The sequence below is a fragment of the Pteropus medius genome, unplaced genomic scaffold (assembly GCF_902729225.1).
Source record: "Pteropus medius unplaced genomic scaffold, Ma_sr-lr_union100, whole genome shotgun sequence".
Classification (NCBI taxonomy): domain Eukaryota; kingdom Metazoa; phylum Chordata; class Mammalia; order Chiroptera; family Pteropodidae; genus Pteropus; species Pteropus medius.
The window spans coordinates 19,399,419-19,419,628 of record NW_024344240.1 but is presented as its reverse complement, the minus strand read 5'-3'; positions in this window follow the sequence as shown (position 1 = coordinate 19,419,628).

Below are 20,210 nucleotides of genomic sequence, written 5' to 3'. Positions count from 1 at the left end.
ATTTTTTATCTGAATTTCATAGATATGGATGGAGATTGATATGTTGTCTCCAATCACCCCTGTGAATGAAAAAGAGGTGATGTAATACATTGTAAATTCCTAGCTGGGCAGGTCATGGTGGATAGTCATGCCCCAGGCATATAACCTTTTAGTGAAAGGCGTATCTTGCCTCACGCAAGCCCTGTCCATTGTTTCTGTGCACCTAGGTTAACACACCTTTAAAATGCCTCTTTTCAGACCCCTCCTAATGCATGAACCACCCAGTCAGACCCCTCTTTCTAAGATGTAACCACTCTCTAGAGAGCACAGAATCTTAACTATCCTGTAATCCAATCTCCTCTTTGTTTTCTTCCACCTTCATGTAATCTTTCTTACATTCCTTCCTGAATTTCTTTTTATTTTCAATTCAAACTCATTTCCTTTTTATTAAAGTCCAAGTTGCCATTACATGGCTTGGTACTCAATAAAGAAAATCTTGTTCAAGTAAGATAATATGTTATCATCAGTATTTCCAGGTGACTGTTTACAATCAAGTAGCATTATCAGTAAATCCTTGGGCAGCCCATCATGGGGTTTACACTTTGTCAAGGCCAAGTTCCTCTGGAGTGGAGATTCTCAGTCCATTTAAAGTTGGTCTTCGTTCCTGGATGACAGAAGGTTAAGTTTCTTTATGAGGTCCTGTTTGTCTTTAGCAGCCTCTAAGATGTGAACAGCACTAGCAAAATCATTTAACCATCTACATGCCCACAAAGCAGCATCAATGATTTTAGGTTCTGGAACCAGATCATAGCCAACAAGTGTGTTTACCCCTTTATGCCAGGTATCAATATGTGGCCTGTTGAAGTATGTCACTCAGAGAGCATCAAACTCCTCATCTGTCTCATGTGAGCCATGGGAGTAGCAGCAAACTTAATGGATAGCAGCAGGCAGAACCCAGGCTGGGGTGGGGTGGTGTGCAGGAGGCTTTGAGGGCAGGCCAGGGCTGCTGCTACTCAGCAGTGGTGGGATGCGCCTAGCATGAGGGTGATTGGCCATGCGCAGGCTGAGGCTGAAGAGAAGCCGTCTGTGGGTTCACTCCTCTTTAATTTAAAATGCATAAAAGAAACTGCAAAATTGTTATTCTCCAGAGCATTTGAGATATTGCTTCCTGGCATATGTCATCAGTTTGGCTTAAATAAACTCTTATGAAAATGCTTTATAGGTTTGGACAGTTTTTACATCAACTCCCCTGATTGAACCTTTTTATGTTTGTAAAACGTGTTCTCAATAGATTTACTTTAAGATGAGTAAATGTTCTACATTTAAGTAGTGGTCCATTTCTATGGCTAGACAGATGCTTTTTAATTTGTTTTTTGAAATGGGGATGCTTTTTAGACTACGCCTATTTTCAATAGCAACTCTCTAGTTATGGTGTGGTAATGAGTGTTCCTATTTGGATTTTCTTGGCTGGCCACCTTGTCAGCCTGTCTTCAATATATTTTCTTCTACTAAAAACAATCAGACTTACTTCTCTATGTTAAACTAGCCTATAATCTGCAGGCTTTCTGGGAGGGAGATTCCTTTCCACTGTATTTTCTTCTGCTTTATGTATCAACAACCATGTAAAAAGCTTCTTGGACTTAATCAACTAGTCTTCCTCCTCAAAACTACTGGAAGAGGTAAGTGGATTGCTGATTAGTGTGCTACATCTGGTGTAAAAGCATGTTAAAGAATAGAATGTAACTGCATAAATTTGAAGATCTCATTGGCTTTATTAAGTGAGTCATGAATCGGGCAGCATCCCATCTAGCAGCTGGAAGGGAATTCCAATGAGTTGTACAAAATGAAAGGTTTTTATAGGCAAAAAGAAGGTGGAACTAAGAAGTTAAAAGAGAGGGTTATGTCAGGCAAGGACCCCTTTCCTTTGGGAAAGGCAAGGGTCTTATCAAGCAGATTATCTCACTAGTATGGATCAGGAAAATCCAGACCGATTCGTTTAAAATTCCATTCCTGGAAGAGGCTGTAACTGCAATTAGGTTAGTTAGTAAGTTTTGACTTGGTGATGTGGCCTAGCAAAAGTGACTCCATTTTGGCCCATTTCTTTTTTTAATAGAGAAGAGGCAGTTGCTTTAACAGACCATTGTGAATTTTTTTTTAGCTGTTCAATGGTTGTGGGATGCTGGCAAGTTATTTGGTCTTTCTGAGCATTGAATTTTTTGTCTATAAAATGGAAATTATCATCTTTCAGGTTGTTATGAGGATTACATGAGATATACTTAAGTACTCAACAAATGTTGATGTAAAAGGAGTGTGGCTGATTTAGACAGGGAGTCAGAGAAGGATCCACCTATTTAATTCTTTCCCTGTACCTATTACTCCAAATACTGGAGGTAATTTCAGACATTTCAGGTAACAGAGAGATAGAAGTATATCATACTCTTGACTTTAAAATGTTTCCTATTTTTCTACCCTCAGAAATTCTCTAACTTAACATTTATTTAGAATTTACAAGTTATATTAAAGATAATAACATATTCACCCTTTGCTGCATAAATCTTACAAAGGTCTCTACCCAAAAGCAATAAATTTCATGCTGGCAAGATCAAAGACTATTCAAATAATGTGAATATGAAATATTGCACAACTTTTTCAATTAATGTCTATTATAGGAAGGCTCATTGCTTTGCTTCTTGGCTTTTTTGGCTAGATAAAGTGTAAGACAAAGACTCATTGCCATAAGAGAAGCATCTCAATTTTTTTTGGTGATGGCAGTAGTTTTATGGAAGTCTATTTCCATCCTCTCTCTCCGTTTCTCCTTTCCCCTTCCCTTTCTGTCAGCGCCGAGCTGATCGAGAAGGGAAGGTTCGATGGTGAGACACCCAGTTGGAAGAATGTACAAAAGGCTGACATGAGAATAAAACGGCAGTCACCAACTTTATTGTGCGGAGCCCCGTTCTATTACGGAGCCTGGTGGTATTGCATGCACTTCTCCTGCTCCCCTTCTTGTGTTCCCCTTCTGCTCTCCAGGGGACCACATGGCTCCACACATAGCAGAGTACAATACTGGCATTCAGCCACACATATATGATAAAATAAGCCAAATTATGTTTACATATTTTAGGCACAGGTTCCCTACTACATTAATGTAACATTCTAAATCCAGGGTCCTATTACTAGCTGTGAGCCTGGATCACAGCCAGACTTGGGACCAGCCAGACCTTGGACCAGCCAGACCTTGGATTCAGCCGGGCCTAGTGCCCACACTCCACCCCTACAGGGTCACAGCGCAGGATCTGGCCCAGAGGGCGCTACCTTGGGCTCACAATTCACTTGCCATTCCTGAAGTGGCTTAGCCTCGCAAGGCATCTCCCCTGGGGTTCTCTTTACCTTCCATCTCTCTGGGTGCTGCTCAGCACACCAGGGACATTGTGACATGGCAACTTGTGCTTGTGGCCACGTCAACAATAGCCCCCATCATTTCACCACCTGTTCCATAGTACGAGCCAGCTATGTACCAGGCATCCTCAGGGATGGGAGTCCAACCCTCTACATAGGGACTCGGTATGTCTCCCATCTCAGCAGGCTCCATCAGGATCTCTTCTTGGAACTGCACTAGTCCCAATAGGGGGTGCAGTTAACCAGACAGGGGGCCTGCAGAGAACTGAACCTGCTGCTCTAGGTACATCCCTCCACTTTGACAGCATAGGGGTCTGTGAAATTCTGGTATGGGGTGCCTTCACCCAAGATCACAGTCACCCCTCCACAGGGTATGTAGACTACACGATTACGGGATTAAGGCCAGTGATGGCCTCACTGGCCAGGAGGGCTGCATATATGGCAGAAAATACTGCGCCTCTGCACCTTTTTATAACTGGGACCAGAAGCCTATCGGTACCTTCTGGGACCTGTGCTTCTGCCACAAGCCCCTTCCAAACCCTGCATTACCCACCTGTACCATAAGCAGGAATGAGAGGGCTGAATCTACAACACATAGAGTTTGGGATTGTGCTACAGCTTGCTTTGTAGCCTTAAAGGCCTCCTTTATCTTGGGGATCCAATCCCACTGAATGCCCTGTTGCACTAGATGGTGCAGGGGTCACATCAAAGAGGCCAAATGGGGAATGAATACCCTCCAAAACCCCAGCAGTCCCAAATAGATTTGGAGCTGCTTCACAGTCTCAGGTCAAGAATATGACTGTATCTTATCAATCACTGCATCCGGCATTACTTTTGTCTTACCCGACCAGACAACACCCAAAAATTTGACAGAGAATCCAGGTCCCTGGACCTTGTCCTTGTTGACTGCCCAACCCCAGTTGGCAAGAGCTTCTCACAGGCTGGTTGCCACTGCTTCTAGTTCTGTAAGAGAATCAGAGGTTAGCATTATATCATCAATATGATACAAGCACACTGCAGACAATCGTTTCCATGTGGCTAAATCTTGAGCCATGAGACCATGGCACAAGGTAGGACTGTGCAGATAGCTCTAGGGAAGGATGAGGAATGTCCACTGTCGCCCTTCCCAGGTGAAGGCAAACTGTTCTTAACTTTCTGGAGCTATGGCAATAGGGAAAAAGGCATTTGCCAAGTCTATCACATAATAGTATTGTCCAAGCTCATGTGATATACGCGATGTTCAATACGGCAGCATGCAGGGACGGTGTAACCTTATTCAGCTCCCAATGGTCAATCGTCATGCTCCAGGAGCCACCAGGCTTCTTCACTGGCCACAGGTCAACTGGCTCCCCCGCCAACCGGGTGCCCCGACCTGATCCCTAATCAGGGAGAAAATCGGCCAGCCGCACCTCATGGGTTGTGGCTTTCCCAGAAATAGGAGTGAATTGCTGGTCAGGGCGCAGCTGATTCCAAAGCGCCAGCAGCACTTCATTAGGTTGCTGCTCAGTCTTTCCTGCAGCGACCCCTACCACAAGGAGATCAAACCACATCTGTCTGCGGTTCACTTTCACAGCCGATGGAGGTGGGTGCTGCTCCGCCCCACCTTTTCGGCCATGCCTCCATCCCTGTACTGGCCCGTCTGGGAGTGAGGCAGGCAGTAGGGCACACACTTGGGTGGAACGCTCCTTGCATTTCACTTCCACCTCCCCCAACCTAGCCATAGCTGACATCACCTCGTGGATCCGCCTATCCATGTGAGGGGCCAGCAGAGCTGCTATGGTGCCAAAAGTACCGGCCGGGCTCAGAAGTCAAAATCAAGTCCTTCCTATGGGCTGACAGTGGACATTCCTCATCCTTCCCTAGAGCTATCTGCCTTTTCATCAGTGCTTGTATATTGGGTGCGAAACATCATCTGTCGCATGCCCATTTCCCGAATTATCTGGACCAGGTCTAAGTATGTGGTCCATCTGCTCACTGTCTCTGGCAGCTCTTTCCAGTTGGCCCACACTGTCTGTGCAGCAGACATGAGCCAGTTAATGAGGGAGTGGTTGCCTGCACCCCATGCCATAAGCACTACATTCTGGAGGCGCTGCCTGAGGGACAGTATCACCGTCATGAAGGCCAGCTGAGCCATCTCTTCCGGAGATAATTCAGTCCCTTCGGCCCTGTCATCTCACTGCCACCTTGGAACAGTTTCCCTGGCTCTCTGCCATAACTGTTTCGTCAGGTCCCAGAGTTCCTCGAGGATCAAGGTGTTTTGCTTTTTAACCTGGGTTGGGGGGGGCACCGTCAGCTTGCCCTCTCCCCTGCCCCCAGGGCCAACGACTGTTCCATTTCAACCTGCTGCAGTACCGCTGGTGGGCTTCCAGACCAGGACGATGGCTGCGACCCATCAGGACCCTGCAGCACACGTTCCGCTGCCACCGGCCGCTTTTCCAGAGCTTCTTCCTGGCATTGTAGCGGCTGCACCCACTGAGCCTGATCCTGAACCTCCAGGCTGGCCTGCCACAGCACTGTCAGGAACATCCGGGCCACCCGACCCGCTTCCTCCAGTGAGTGGTGGGGACATTCTGCTCCAATATCTCCAGGGTTTTCCGGATGTCCTCTGGACGCAGCTTCACTGCATCCTAATCCTGCCGGGGTGTCCATGTGGCCAGATACGCGGCCATGGGATACCACTACGAGGCGGGCACACACATCCTCCATTCGGGTTTCCTCCACATGGGGACCATACTCACTTCATCCCCACTGACTACATCAAGTGTTAATGCCAAGTTGATCGACATGGGAAGGCTTAATGGTGAGATGTCCAGTTGGAAGAATGCACAAAAGGCCGACATGAGAATGAAATGGCAGGTACCAACTTTATAGTGTGGAGCCCAGTTCTACTGGGGGAAGTGTAGTCTATTGCGGGGCGGGGGGGTGGAGTGTGGTTTTGCACACACTTCTCCTGCTCCCCTTCGTGTGCTCCCCTTCTTGTGCTCTAGGGGACCACATGACTCCACATACAGCAGAGTGCAATAGTGGCATTCAGCCACATATGTGTGATACAATAAGCTGAATTATGTTTATATATTTCAGATGTAGGCACCCTACTACGCTAATGTAACATTCTAAATCTGGGGTCCTATTACTAGCTGCGAGCCTGGATGGATCACAGCCAGACTTGGGACCAGCCAGACCTGGGACCCACACTCTCCCCTTCTTCTCCTTCTCCCCATCTCCCCCAAGTTTCCATTGGCCCTTTCTGTCTGAGTTGGGTGCCCCTTCTATAGGCTTCCATAGTTTTTGAATTCCAAAGGTTCATTGTTCTGTTACTATACATGGGTCTGCCCTAACAGATTATAAATTTGTAAAGGGCAAGAACTCTGAGTATTCCTGGTAAACACTCAGTCCCTGGCCACCAATACCCACGAATGTGCCACTGCTATTGGCTCTGGGTTCCTGTACTAATCCCATCATGCCTTTCTCCCCATTTACATCGACCCTGGTCTCTCAGATCATCTCTCATCTTTAGGACTCTAATCTCCACATGGCCTTGTATATCCCTTTTCTGACTCTATGTCTTACCTGTTCCCAACTTCTGAACCCCTTCCACAGTGACCTCGCAGCATCCCCTTTATACTTCATATTTATGAATATTTTCCTCAACTTCATGCTATAGTGGAGACCTGGTTTTCCCAAGGACACTGGTTGCTTTGCAGGTGGTGGCTATTTTCTCTCCTTTACTGCTTATATCATGGGCCTACAAGTGGAGTGAGTATTGTAGACTGAATGTTTGTTCTCCCCAAATTTATATGTTGAAACCTAACCCCCAATGTGATGGTATTAGAAGATAGGGGTCTTTGGTAGGTGATTAAGTTATGAGAGTGGGGCCCTTCTAAATGAAATTAGTGCCCTTATAAAAAAGAACTCAGATGGATCCCTCACTCCTTCTGCCTGGTGAGGACACAGGAGAAGATGGCTATCTATGAACCAGGAAGCTAGTTTTCACAAGAGACCGAATCTGCCAGCACTTTGGTCTTGGACTTCCAGCCTCTAGAATGATGGGAAATAAATTTTTGTTGTTTGTATGTCACTGGGTCTACAGCAGCCTTGTTAGGTAGTTAGGTCATCATGAATGACAGGAGAGAAGGCCCAGCTCTGTAACCATAGAAATCTCCCTTGAAAATCTTCCTTTAGGACTTCCCCAAAGCACCTCCCCTGTTTTTGGTTTTAAATGACCCCAAATCCTAAGGCACAAAGACCATAAAAACTCCTGGCTAAATCAGCCACAAATGCGTGCGCAGAAAGTACTACGCCAACCTGCCCATAATTTCTACCTCATTATACCATCATTATAATATCCTGATTATGCCTGGAAGTTCATGAATCTAATTATAACAGACTGAATTCTGGGTAAGCACATGAGCAGTAGGCAAGTGTTCTATGGCAACCGTCAGTCAAGGTAACCTCACACACAGATCATTTAGGACCTCCCATCAAGGCCCAAATATAAACAGACCTTACCACTTCTGTGCAGTTATAGCTCTCTTTGCTGAAAAACCACTCTGCCCCTGTAGTGTACTCTGTCATCTTTTCACCTTCCAAATTCCACAGGGCTGCAGGCTTCCTTAGCATGGCCTGTCTCCTAAAATGTACTTTCCATAAATCTTATTTTTTTCTAAATCTTGCTGACCTGTAATTCTTTATTGCATTGGTGGGGAAGAACCAAGGACCCCCTTCATGTCATTAGGGCAATGCCAGATGTCACATCACCCCAATAGCAACAGCCTGAACAGATTAACATGAGAATATCCTCATTATTGCTTCCAGACCATTTTCTCTCCCCCTCCTCAGCTCTCCTCAGCAATTCTTGACTATCAAGTCATCAGACTAAACCCCACCTTGTCTTCTACTGCCTCCTTCTTCCAACACACACCCTCATTCCTTAAGAATTTAGTTTCAGATATCTCTCTCCCTCACTATTTCTGCCATACTTCTTGATAAAAATAGGTCATTTTTTCAATATCTGGCCTTGGTTTTCTTTAGATTCCCCTCCTCCGATGACTTTGCCCCAACCCTGCCTCATGTCACTCAAGACCACAGTCAGTCCTTAGACTTGGTCATTACTAATAACTAACCTGTCTCTAATCTCGGTTTCAAGTGTTAGCTGTTATTATTTTTATTGCTAGCATTATTATTTTTACAGAATTTGTTGAGTTGGACTACTTACAAATTGGATCACCACAGGCAAATGAGTTACATTCCTCCAGCCTCTTTTGCTCTCTTCAGGGGCTGCTGTGTGGGTGTTTGGTGATATATCTGAGAAGAGAAGCAAGAGGAACTGAACAATGAAGGAATTAAGCAAGAAGGAAGAAGTAAAGCCTGGGAGGTAGCGGAGTATAGAATTATATTCTATTCTGGAAGACAAGAATGATCGCTTACATCTCAGAAGGTGACGCATTGCTAAGGAACAATAAGTAGATTATAAACTAGAGGCATGCAGGTCAGCAAGGTGGAATAGAGAGATTAAAGGCAGCCCCAGGGATCCAGAGAGAAGAAAATGTTCCAGAGCACACTGTAGAGGCTGAATAAATAGTTGTTGAATAAATGAATAAATGAATAAATGACATGACTCCAGGCTTAAGGTTTGTTGTTTTCTCAACTGGTTTTGTTATTTAAAATCTTTTTCTTTTTTTCTTTTGTTTATGTTTTATTATTATTATTATTGTTATTTTTTATTTATTATGGTGACATTGATTAATGAAATCCAATATGTTTTTATTATTTAAAAAATTTTCTTTTCAACCATTTTAGTCCAGTATGGGGGTGGGGAAGGGCAAGGTTTCTGCTGGCTTAAATTTCTTGTGCAAATTAGAAGTTTTTTCAGTTCTGGCTAGGTGGATTACAGGAGTTTCCATTTTTTCGGGTTCTAAACAGATTTGTGTCAGCAATGTATGGTCTAGATTTTAGCAACCCCATCTTTGTGCCAAGGTTGGAGGCTTGCGGTTAAGATAATAATGTGGTAAGGGTCTCAAGTTTGTTCTTGACCCCCTCCTCATCCAGTAGTCATTAACTTGCCTGCTCCTGGGATGCTGTAATCTCTGAAGCCCAAAATAATTCTAGCTTCTCTGCTGTGACATCTTTTTTGCTTTAACAGTTGAGGCCAAGGTCTAATTTAAAATAAAGAATTGGGAGGAAAAAAGTAAAAAGGAAAAAAGAAAAAAGAAAAAAAGAAAAAAGAATAAAAGAAAACAAAATGGTTTTATGATGGGACTTCTCTTTACTGTCTATGTCAGACATTATTATAGACAGCTCATTTTCAATCCTCACAACAATCTTCCCATGCAAATAATAATTATCATTACTGAGGTCCAAAGAGAGCCTACAACTTGTGCCAGAGACGGAATGAGGAGTGGAGTTGAGATTTGAACTCAAGGTACTCTACTGTGCCACATGTTTGCTGTATTTTCTTCTGGTGAAATACACTCCTAGATGTAAACTCACCGAAGTTAGGCATTGCTTTATTTTTTCATCCTTGTGTCTTTTCCAGAGTTTAGCATCATCCCTGATACTAAAAAAAATTGCTGAATAAAAGTCTATGGAGTGGGACTGAATGTGGATGAGCAAGGGGGCCTGACCGCCAGCTTCCCCCTTCTCCTTGCAATCATTTTCACCTTGGGCATCAGTCATGAGAAGAATGTCTTCATGATTTACCCCTTCCACCTTCCCCTCCTGAGGAGATGCTTCTCATTTTGGGAATCTGTCTAGTTCAGTGAGTTGTAGTCATTTGATCCCAAGGGAGATTGGAAAACACTCTTTTCCGAGTGGCTCCCATAGTTACTGGGGGCTAACAGTTCCCCTAATTGTCTCTGCTTGCTTTCATTTGACTCTTGTATCTAGAGGTATATCCTAGGATTCTTAAGAAAGGTGGGTTTCAGCCTTTTTTAAAAATTGACGTTAATACAGCACCATACAACCTGGGTGTCTTCAAATTATTCAATTTGATTTAATAATTTTGAAATGCCTAATAGACTATTAATTATATATTTTTAAATTTAAGTTGATATGGTGCAACTTTCGACAAACTTTTAAATCCACTCCCTGACATTAGCTTTCGTTTGATTCAAACATGTCCAAGCCATAGAATCAGTAAGTAGTAAGCTTGGGATTGGAAGCCTTTTAGGTTTGGATTTGAATAATGACTCTGTTGAAAAACTGGCCAGGTTTCTTAGCCTCTATAATAAAAAGATGTAATTTTTAATCACCTACCAGATTCTAGGCACTATTTTAGGAGCTTTTTTCACCTGTATATTGGGATAATAATAACACCTTCTTAGTCATAAGTTTTGTCTTGAAGATGACATGTGGGCAATGTGTTTAATGTTCTTCAGATGGAGGCTGGATTATTGTAAGTACTCAATAATGTTAGTCACTATAATTGCCATTAGTAATACTATTGTCTGCCAAGAAATATGGCCAGCCGCAAAAATGCGGTTCTACCCTTGCCATTTTCATTTTAAATGGTGTTGTTTTGAAGAATGTTTGTATATATGTCACAAATAGCCTTTCCTAAAAAAAATTTAAATAACTTTTGATTTTGAAAGAAAAAAATTTATTTCAGATTTACAGAAAATATGCAAGATGGTAGAGAGAATTCTCCTATATCCCTTACCTGCATCTCACAATACTATGGTACATTCATTACCACCAAGAAGCCAACATTGGTAATTAAACCCAGACTTTTTTCATATATCATTAATATCCTTTTTCTATTTCAGAATTCAATACAGGATACCACATTGTATTTGGCAAATGCTCCCTTCTGCACTAAGCAATCATTTCTTTTGTTAGTCTTATCTCTGTGCTGCTCATAAAAAGTGCCATAGGAAAGCACCTTGCATGCTCTAATTTTGGCATTTGCAGCTTGCTGCCCTTCGCTTTTCTGACCAATGACTTTCTTACACTCTGACCGATCCATAGGAATTGCTCCATAATAGTGTTCATAGCTGTGTAACCTAACTTAAATCCTTCAGAAATCCTCAGTTTTCTCTTTTGTACAATGGGATAATGATATTTCCTACAGGGACTCCTCCTCAAAAAATATTAACTATAGCTTTTGTCATATTATTCTATTTTCCTCTTCAGATCACAAACCATCCTAACTCCTGATTCTGTCCAAACATTTTCAGTTCTCTAATGTTATCTCAAATGCTACTCAGTTTATTAGATGAATTTGCTGACTCAGTCTGCTTACTCGCTAGAGAAGTTCAAATGCTCCTTTTTAAATGCTTTGCTACTTTCCTTCCCTTAAAGAAAACATTTGGGAAGTACTTAGTACAATGAGAGAAAATCTGACATACCAGACTCCCAAGCTCTCTTCCAAATCCTCTCCCATTCTTTATTTTGGCCTTCCTTATTCCTAGAATTCCTGCCATACTGCCTACAAATAGAGAAAGGCCCACCCATTTATCTACTGCGAGCAGGGAGGGACCAAAACTGGCAGCTATGGTCTAGGATAAGCAATTTTGAGTATTCAAATTATTTTCAGTGGGATGTACTTGGGTCACATGATCTAATCAGGAAATTTCATGCAATCTGACATTTCCCATCAGAGTTGCTTGGTAACCCAAGGAAGAGTCTGACTCTGAATGGCAGGATAGTAATAAATTAGTCAGTCCTGGGTCTAGCCATCTGCTTTAAGTAAATTAAGAGATAACCCATATGGGGTTTATCTAAAATAGCAACTCTCATTTTTTTTCCTCTTCTTATTTTTATTCCTTTTTATTTGGGCTCTTCAAATTGGTTTAGCTTTGCATAGAATATCTCTGCTGTCTTTATCCTGTACTTCATGGATCTCTCACCGCTCTCCTCCCCATTCAGGCAGCCAACCTCAGAGTCTCCTGTAGCTCACTAACGCAGTCCTCTTTAATGGCTGATTATTTTAACATTTTATTTTGAGAATTGCCTGATTAGAGGCTAATGCATTTTGACTCCTTGTTCTTCAGCTATGCCTCCGCAGTGCTATCTCCCACTCTTTTGCCCATTTTCATTTATCATTTCCTTTTAGTCCTTCCTCTTCTCAGGCTTAATTGACTTCTTGGATCAGAGAGTGTCCTCTCATTTGTCCTATCATCATTGTTTTTCATTTTCGCTCTTTGCCCGCCAGTAATTTTTTTTTCAGTAATCTTTATAAACCTTTTCATCATGCCACTCTCTTTTCCAAAAATCTTCACTACTAATTGCAGAGGCCATGGACTGGTACCAGTCTGTGACCTGTTAGGTACTGGGCTGCACAGCGGGAGATGAGTGGTGGGCCAGCGAGCCAAGCTTCATCTGTATTTGCAGCCACTCCCCAGGGCTAGCATCACCGCCTCAGCTCCACCTCAGATCATCAGGCATTAGGTTCTCATAGGAGCACCGGTCCCTGATTCCAAAAAGGTTGGGGACCGCTGGCTTACAGGATGAGCCAATTGTTTCTATATTTTAAATTCTTCCATCAAATTCCAATCTGACTTTAAATCTCATCTACTTAATAGCTTTCACCCTCACTTCACACAGTCTGTTCTCTTCACTTTCTTCAGAGCACATCTACTTGGTCCTGCCTCGGTTATTTTAGTATTTTAAAATTACAGCCTGTGTTATATTTTTGATTAACTGTTTGATGTTTCTAATTCAACTATAAGCTTCTGAAAAGCATTCTTAGTCTCCCACCCCATGCTTATCACAATTTTAGGCACCTGAAGGTGTTCATTAAATACTGAGTAAATGAATGAATGAATGAACTGCTTTGTTGTGGTTATGCTTCTAGTATAGTAAGACAAAGAGTTAAGAGAAATAAGTAAAATGCATAGTTAGAAGGGGGGTTGCAAGTGTAAATAAGATAGCCAGGAAAAAGCTTCCAGGGAAAAAACAGTTGGGTAAAGACGTCATAGTAGTGAATCTGAATTTTGTAAAACAGATTTTTAATCATTAAAAAAATAAATTTATTCCCAGGCACAGCACAGTAACATGCACATATTTGATGGATGCAATTGGAATGGCACATACCATGGTGTCACCAAAGACACAGAATACAATTTAAATGAGATTTTTTTCAAATGAGTTTTTTTTGGTGCAAGTTATGTTGTCCTAAAGGGGAACAAAGCCACCCTTTTGAATTCTCACGTCAAACTGCACATACTATGAGGGAGGGGGGTGCGGAAAGAACTTTATGACACTGAATTTGTTTAGAATAGATATGGTTATAGAATGTAGGAAAACAGTAAAGACAATGCTTAGTGAAAATTAAATGGAATGCAATACTCAAGATTAGGTCTCTGCCTTGAGCCTTTGTGAAGGACCAGAGTGACTGAGCTGGAGCTAGAGCTTAATCCAGTGGGTTACAGCCCAGGGGTGGCCCAAACATGCTGGAGAGGGAAGGAGGTTATCCTGGGTCTGAAGGCATTATGCAGCCAACCTTTATCAAAGAGGATGAGTCACCCAGCACACAGGGAGATTGTTGCCTGCAGGATGCCAGGTGGCTCTCAGAGGCCGGCTTCCTAAGAATCACTTCAATTTGGAAAGTTCATCGACATTGAATGATGCCGGGAGCCTTAAAAAGTTTATTTTCTTTCACCTATTATTTTCACAGCTAGGAATTCAGCTTAAGGAAATCTTCAGAGATGCAAATGTAGGGTTATGTACTCAATGTTCAGGTCAGCATTATTCTACAAAATAGTATTTGTGCATTTATAAAAAATGCTATAAAAATGGCATGGAAAAATACACCTACTATGTTGAATAAGATTTTAAAAAGCAAAATTTTATAATGTATATAAGTATCATTCTAAATGTGTAAAATAAAATTATATTCATTCACTTATTCATTGAACAGTTATCAACACATAGATGTTTCAGATACTGTGGTAGGTGCAGAATAGATGAATTTTTATGTATACGTGAGTGTATGTGTTCATAGATAAAAGCCTAGAAGGAAATACTATAAAATATTAAAATTGGTTCTAAGTGATTGATTTACTATAATTTTAACTATATTCTTTGTATTTTCTCTAATTTCTATATTTTCTGCAGTGTGTATATATTTCTTTTAAATTGAAAAAAAAACTAATATGGTTATAAATACTGGGGCACCAAAAAATTTGGAGGTTCCCAAGTAAGTAAAATTCATTAAGACATTCCTTCTCTTTGTGTATAAAGGTATAAAAGCAACCTTAGGATAGGCTGCATTTTTCTACAGGCAGCTCACTAAAGACCTGCAGAGCATTCCCTTCCCCCTTCACCAGTGGCTACACGTTCTCCTTTCTGGAAGAAGTGAACAAAAACCAGCAGAGCAGGTTTGTGGTGATGAGACGCACCACATGCAGAGCAGAGCAGATTTGAATTGGGGATTAGCAGGCATGCAGTGGGACAAATGGACCACTTGGGCAGCCTCATGTGCGCCTGTTCAGAGAATGGTCTGGTCTGCTTGTGGTTCTGAGTCATAGGAGGACACAGAATCCGATACCCCCGGATGAAAAACAAAGCAATGCATGGAAAAATGATGCTTTTGTGCCAAACAAGGTTTCTAGGCAACAACTCATTTAACTACTTCAATGTCCCTAATCATTCAGCTTTGTTGACCTTTAGAACCTGTCTGATAAGCTCATCAGATTTCCGCAATGAAAGAGCTGACATATGCAGATGAAGCAGATCAACTTTTGGCTCCTGTCTCACTTTCCAGCCTCATCACCATCACTCCTCCCTGTGTTTCTGTCCTAACAAAAGACTGTTTTAGTGTTCCTTTACTTTCCTATCCCCATGCTGGTCTCTCTGCCTAGAACGCCTTTTCTGGACCTGGCAGTCTCTTCATGATTCAGCTCAAATTTCACTTCCTTAGGTATGCTTTTCTTGCACCACCATTTCCCCCAACTCTTCCCCATACCCCCCACTTAAGCACAGAGCACCACATGTATACCTCCATGAGAGGGTTCTTATTTTTTTAGAAACCTGTGTGCAAGGTCTCTGAGAGCAAGGATATCCATCTTTGTTCTCAGTATCTGGCACACAATGGGACTCATTAAATGTATATTTGAGCCAAGGAATTTTCAGTGAAGGATATACATGGCTGTTAATCTATCTGTCCATCAGTTCACCCATCCATTCATTTGTCCATCTATTCTTCCAACCAATAAACCTTATAAAATTCCTATGAGAAGCTAGCACTGAGACAGACATGGCCACTATCACTATGGAGGTTATGACCTAAAAGGAAAACAGATAATGAACAAATAACTATAGCTTTATTTTCTCCACAGTACTTATCATGATCTGAAATTAATTTTATATATTTTTGCTTATTGTCTACCTCTGATAGAAGCTCCAGGAGAGCAGGGGCTTTATCTCATTTGCCACTTTGTTGGTGCTTGATTAATATTTTTTAACCAAATAAAATAGAACTGTATATGGTATCATCTAAAACAAGCAAGGATGTGAATTTCTGGCATGTTTAAAAAGATACATTAAAATTACCCCCCTTCAGGCATCTTTCAAATGATAAATGATTAAATCTGTAAACCCAATAGGATGTGATGTGATGACAGTAATATATGCCTCATTCTTGATTTCAGTGAGATGTCTAAGAGATTCAGTCAAGACAACACCAAAGAATTTTGTGATAGAAACTTGAGTGCTTTGCAGTTTTAGATTAATTGTGTGATTCTCTTGGCAATTTCAGGGAAGGGCTTTGTTGGAACCTGATCATGTGATAAAAATAGAAGACAGAAAATAGAAGGTATTAATTAGGTCAGCAAAGAATAGCCATGATAATGATCTTATCTTGTATGAGAAAGGGGAATTCTATACAGTGGTGTCTGTCTTGCATTGCAATTGACAAAACAAACAAATCAAAACAAACAACAAAAACAGGTGATTGTTCTAGTACTGTCAAACCTCCCTTCACCTGGCATCCCTCTTCCCAAGTGAAGGCCTGGTTAGCTGGGCCAGGGTTAGACTTTGTTGTGCTGGGAGCTTGGATCATTGGTGGGAAAGAGCATGTCTCCCTGGGGGACTGTGCTCCAAGATGGGGAGACTGAGAGGCCCTGTCCCTGAGGGAAACCAAACCTGCCTAAGAGAGTTGGAGAATCTAGGCAAGGCTAGAATCCATGGGAACTGGATGAGAGGTGGGGAGAGAGAGAAGAAGGGAGGGAAGGAGGGAGAGGGGAAAAGAGAGAGAGAGGGAGAGAGAGAGAGAGAGAGGGAGAGAGAATGGATTAGAGACCTGGGGCTGCTATAAAAAGATACTACAAACTGGGTGGTTTAAACAACAGATATTTATTGTTTCGGAGTTCTAGAGGCTAGAAGTCTCAAATCTGGGTGCCCAGAGGGTTGGTTCCTCTTGAGGATTGTGTGAGGGAGAATCATTACCATGCCTCTCTCGTAGCTTCTGATACCCTCGGGTGTTCCTTGGCTTGTAGATGACATCCTCCCTGTATCTTCACATTGTCTTCTCTCTGTGTCTGTCTCTGTGCCTAAATTTCTCCTTTTTGTAAGCACACCAGTCATAATGGATTAAGTAAGGCCCACCCTAACGACCTCATTTTAACCAGGATCATCTGCAAGGATCGTATTTCCAAATAAAGTCACACTCATAGGATTTGAGTATCTTTTGGTGGAGGGGTGAAATTCAACCCATATAAAGAGACAGAGGAGCGGAGGGGTGGAACATACCCTGAAGAATTTCTAGAATAGCTGGAACTTAGCATAGTGTAGTAGTGCAGGGGGACTAGGCAGCCTCAGCCAGTATTGGAGGAGGGCAGGGGAGCTGCTTAGCTTGGACAAATACCAACAACGAAACTGAAAACAAACAAACAAACAAACAAACAAACAAACCCAAACAAACCCTTCAAGTGGCTGGAGCATCATATAAAGAAACACGATACATAGCCACAACATTGTTTTATTTCTGAAAAGAATGAGATGTCAGTTCTGGGGCAATCATCAGAAGTAATCTGGTAGATTGAAAAGTGGGTCACATGCCATTTCTCTAGTACTGGCTATGTGACCTTGCTTATCTTCTCAGGGCCTCGGTTTCCTCATCTGTAAAATGAGTCCAGTGAGCTTGAATTCACGGTGTCCATGAAGATTAAATGAGATTAGAGATGAAAAGCACTTGTTCTTAGAAGCTATTTAGCAAAAGTCAGTTCTCTTTTCTCCTTTTCTCTAGAGAGAGCTTCTGTTTAAGAAAATAATCTCTTGTTTTCAATATAATGTTAGAGTACAAAATCCTTTTAGAAAGATACAGTAACAGATATCTAAATGCCTGACAATAGGTTAGATCCTCCTACCTTATTTAGGACATTAGAGAAAATGATAAGATGGAAATGTGGCAAGAACCATCCCACTTACTCTAGTCATTAGGGAGGGAGGCAAGGAGGGTGGAGTTTACAAGGTCCTTCCTGGTGAGTTACTATTTTCAAATGGAGTCTTTGAATATTTTAACATACAGTAGAAAACATTTGCCAGATCCATAGACGAGTAACCAGTAAATTGAAAAACATTCTTTAAAATTTTATAATCTTAAAGAATATGATACCTACAAGCCTTAAATATTTTCATACAATTCATAACATATTCTGTAGATTCATTGTCTAGTTTAGATTTAGGCCTCAAAACTAAAGTTTTCTTTCGGTATAAGTCAACTGGTTCAAGTTCTACTTTGTCATTTTTGCATAAACTGTTTTTATAAAGCATTATCTACATTTTCCAGGTTTTTTTTTTTTTGGCTGTATTGAAATATAACAGATAATTAGTTGTTTGTATTTCATTGTACAATTCAATGAGCTTTTTCAATTATAATTGGCATACATTAATATACCAATTTCAGTTGTACAGCATAGTGATCAGAGATCCATATAACTCACAAACCAATCACCCCACTAAATCTAGTACCCCTCTTCCCTCTTACATATTTATTACAACATTATTAACCGTCTTCCCCATGCTACACTCTACATCTCTGTCTATTCTGCAACTATCCATTTGTACTTTTTTATCCCTTTGCATTTTTTCACCGTCCCCCCTCAACTCCCTTCCCGTCTAGTAGCTCTCAAAATATTCTCTGTATCCATGAGTTTACTTCTGCTTTTGTTGTTGTCGTTTCTTTTGTTTAGATTCCGCATGTACGTGAAATCATGCAATATTCGTCTTTCTCTATCTGACCCATTTCATTCAGCACAATACTCTCTAGGTCCATTAAGGCAATATCTTTTTCTATCCCCTTTCTTTTAGTTTGTGTGTGTCTTTTAACCTGAAATGAGTCTCTTGTAGGCAGCATATGTAGGGGTCTTGTTTCTTATCCATTCAGCCACTCTATCTTTTGGTTGGAACACTTAATTCTTTTCCATTTGAGGTAATTGCTGATAGGAACGTAGTTATTACTATTCTTTATTCATGTTTTTGAGACATGTTTTTTCTTCTTAAAAAAATCCCTCCAACATTTCCTGTAATACTGGTGTTGATAAATTCCTTTAGTATATTTTGTCTGGGAAGCTCTTTATTTGTTTTTCAACTCTAAATGATAGCTTTGCTGGATAAATATTCTTGGTTGTAGTTCTTGGGTTTTCATCATATTGAATATTTTGTGCTAAGCACTTCTGTCCTGCATAGTTTTTTAAGAAACTGACTGCCAGTCTTATGGGTGCTCCCTTATAGATAACTAACTGCTTTTCTCTTGCTGCTTTTAAGATTCTCTCTTTATACTTAACCTTTGGCATTTTAATTATGATGTGTCTTGGTGTGGGCCTCTTTGGTTCCTCTTTCTTGGGACTCTTTGAGATTCCTGGGGTTTTATGACTATTTTCTTCACCAGGTTAGGGAAGTTTTCCATCATTATTTCTTCAAATAGCTCTTCAATATCTCGTTTTCCTTCAGGTACCCCTATGACATGGATATTTTTACATTTAATAGTTTCCCATAGGCTCCTTAAATTATTATTATAGTCTTGGCTTCTTTTATCTTGCCATTCTAATTGAGTGTCCTTGGCTTTCCCATCTTCTGATAGGTCATTTGATCCTCTTTATTCACTCTGTTTATTCCATTTACTATACTTCTCATCTCAGGTAATGTTTCTTCATTTCTGACTGGTTCCCTTTTATAATTTCCCTTTCTATTTTTTTGGTTTTTACCTTTTGTTAAAGTTCTCACTGAATTCATCTACATTTCCCATAAGTTCATTGAGAATCTTTATAACCAGTGTTTTGAACTCTGCATCTGTTAGATTGCTTACTTCTTTATTTCTGGATCTCTGTTCCCTCATATGGTTTCTGCTTCTTTGTCTTCCCATTTTGGCTGCCTTTCTGTGTCTGTTTCTATGTACTAAGCAAAGCTTCTGAATCTCCTAGTCTTATTAGTGAGACTTTGTGTAGTAGGTGTCCAGTGGCACAATCCAACTGCAGGTCAAGTTTAGCCTCCGCCTGTGCCCCTCCTGCTGTTCTGATTCAGCAAGCAATCCACAGAGGCCGTCCTTATAGTTGCCTCAAAAGACCACACCAGAAACCGAGGCCAGCTGCCTCCAGCGTGAGTCTAGGCGCTGCTCAGCAAGGGGCATCTGACTAAGTGAGGACACACCTGGATATGGTTTGGGTGAAGCTGTGAGTTCGGGGAGGCGGAGTTTTAGGAAATCCTCCGAGAGGAGCTGTTAACCAGTTTGATGACGTCTCTGCTATGGCGTGGCTGTGTCTATGCACTGGGAGTGGGGAAGGCTCAACAGAGGAACAATGGATACTGCCAGGGCTTCCGCTGGGGAGAGAGCCTCGCCACCATGGCCCTCACTCTGACAACTCAGTGTCGCCCTGTATGTCCCTGCACAGCCTAAC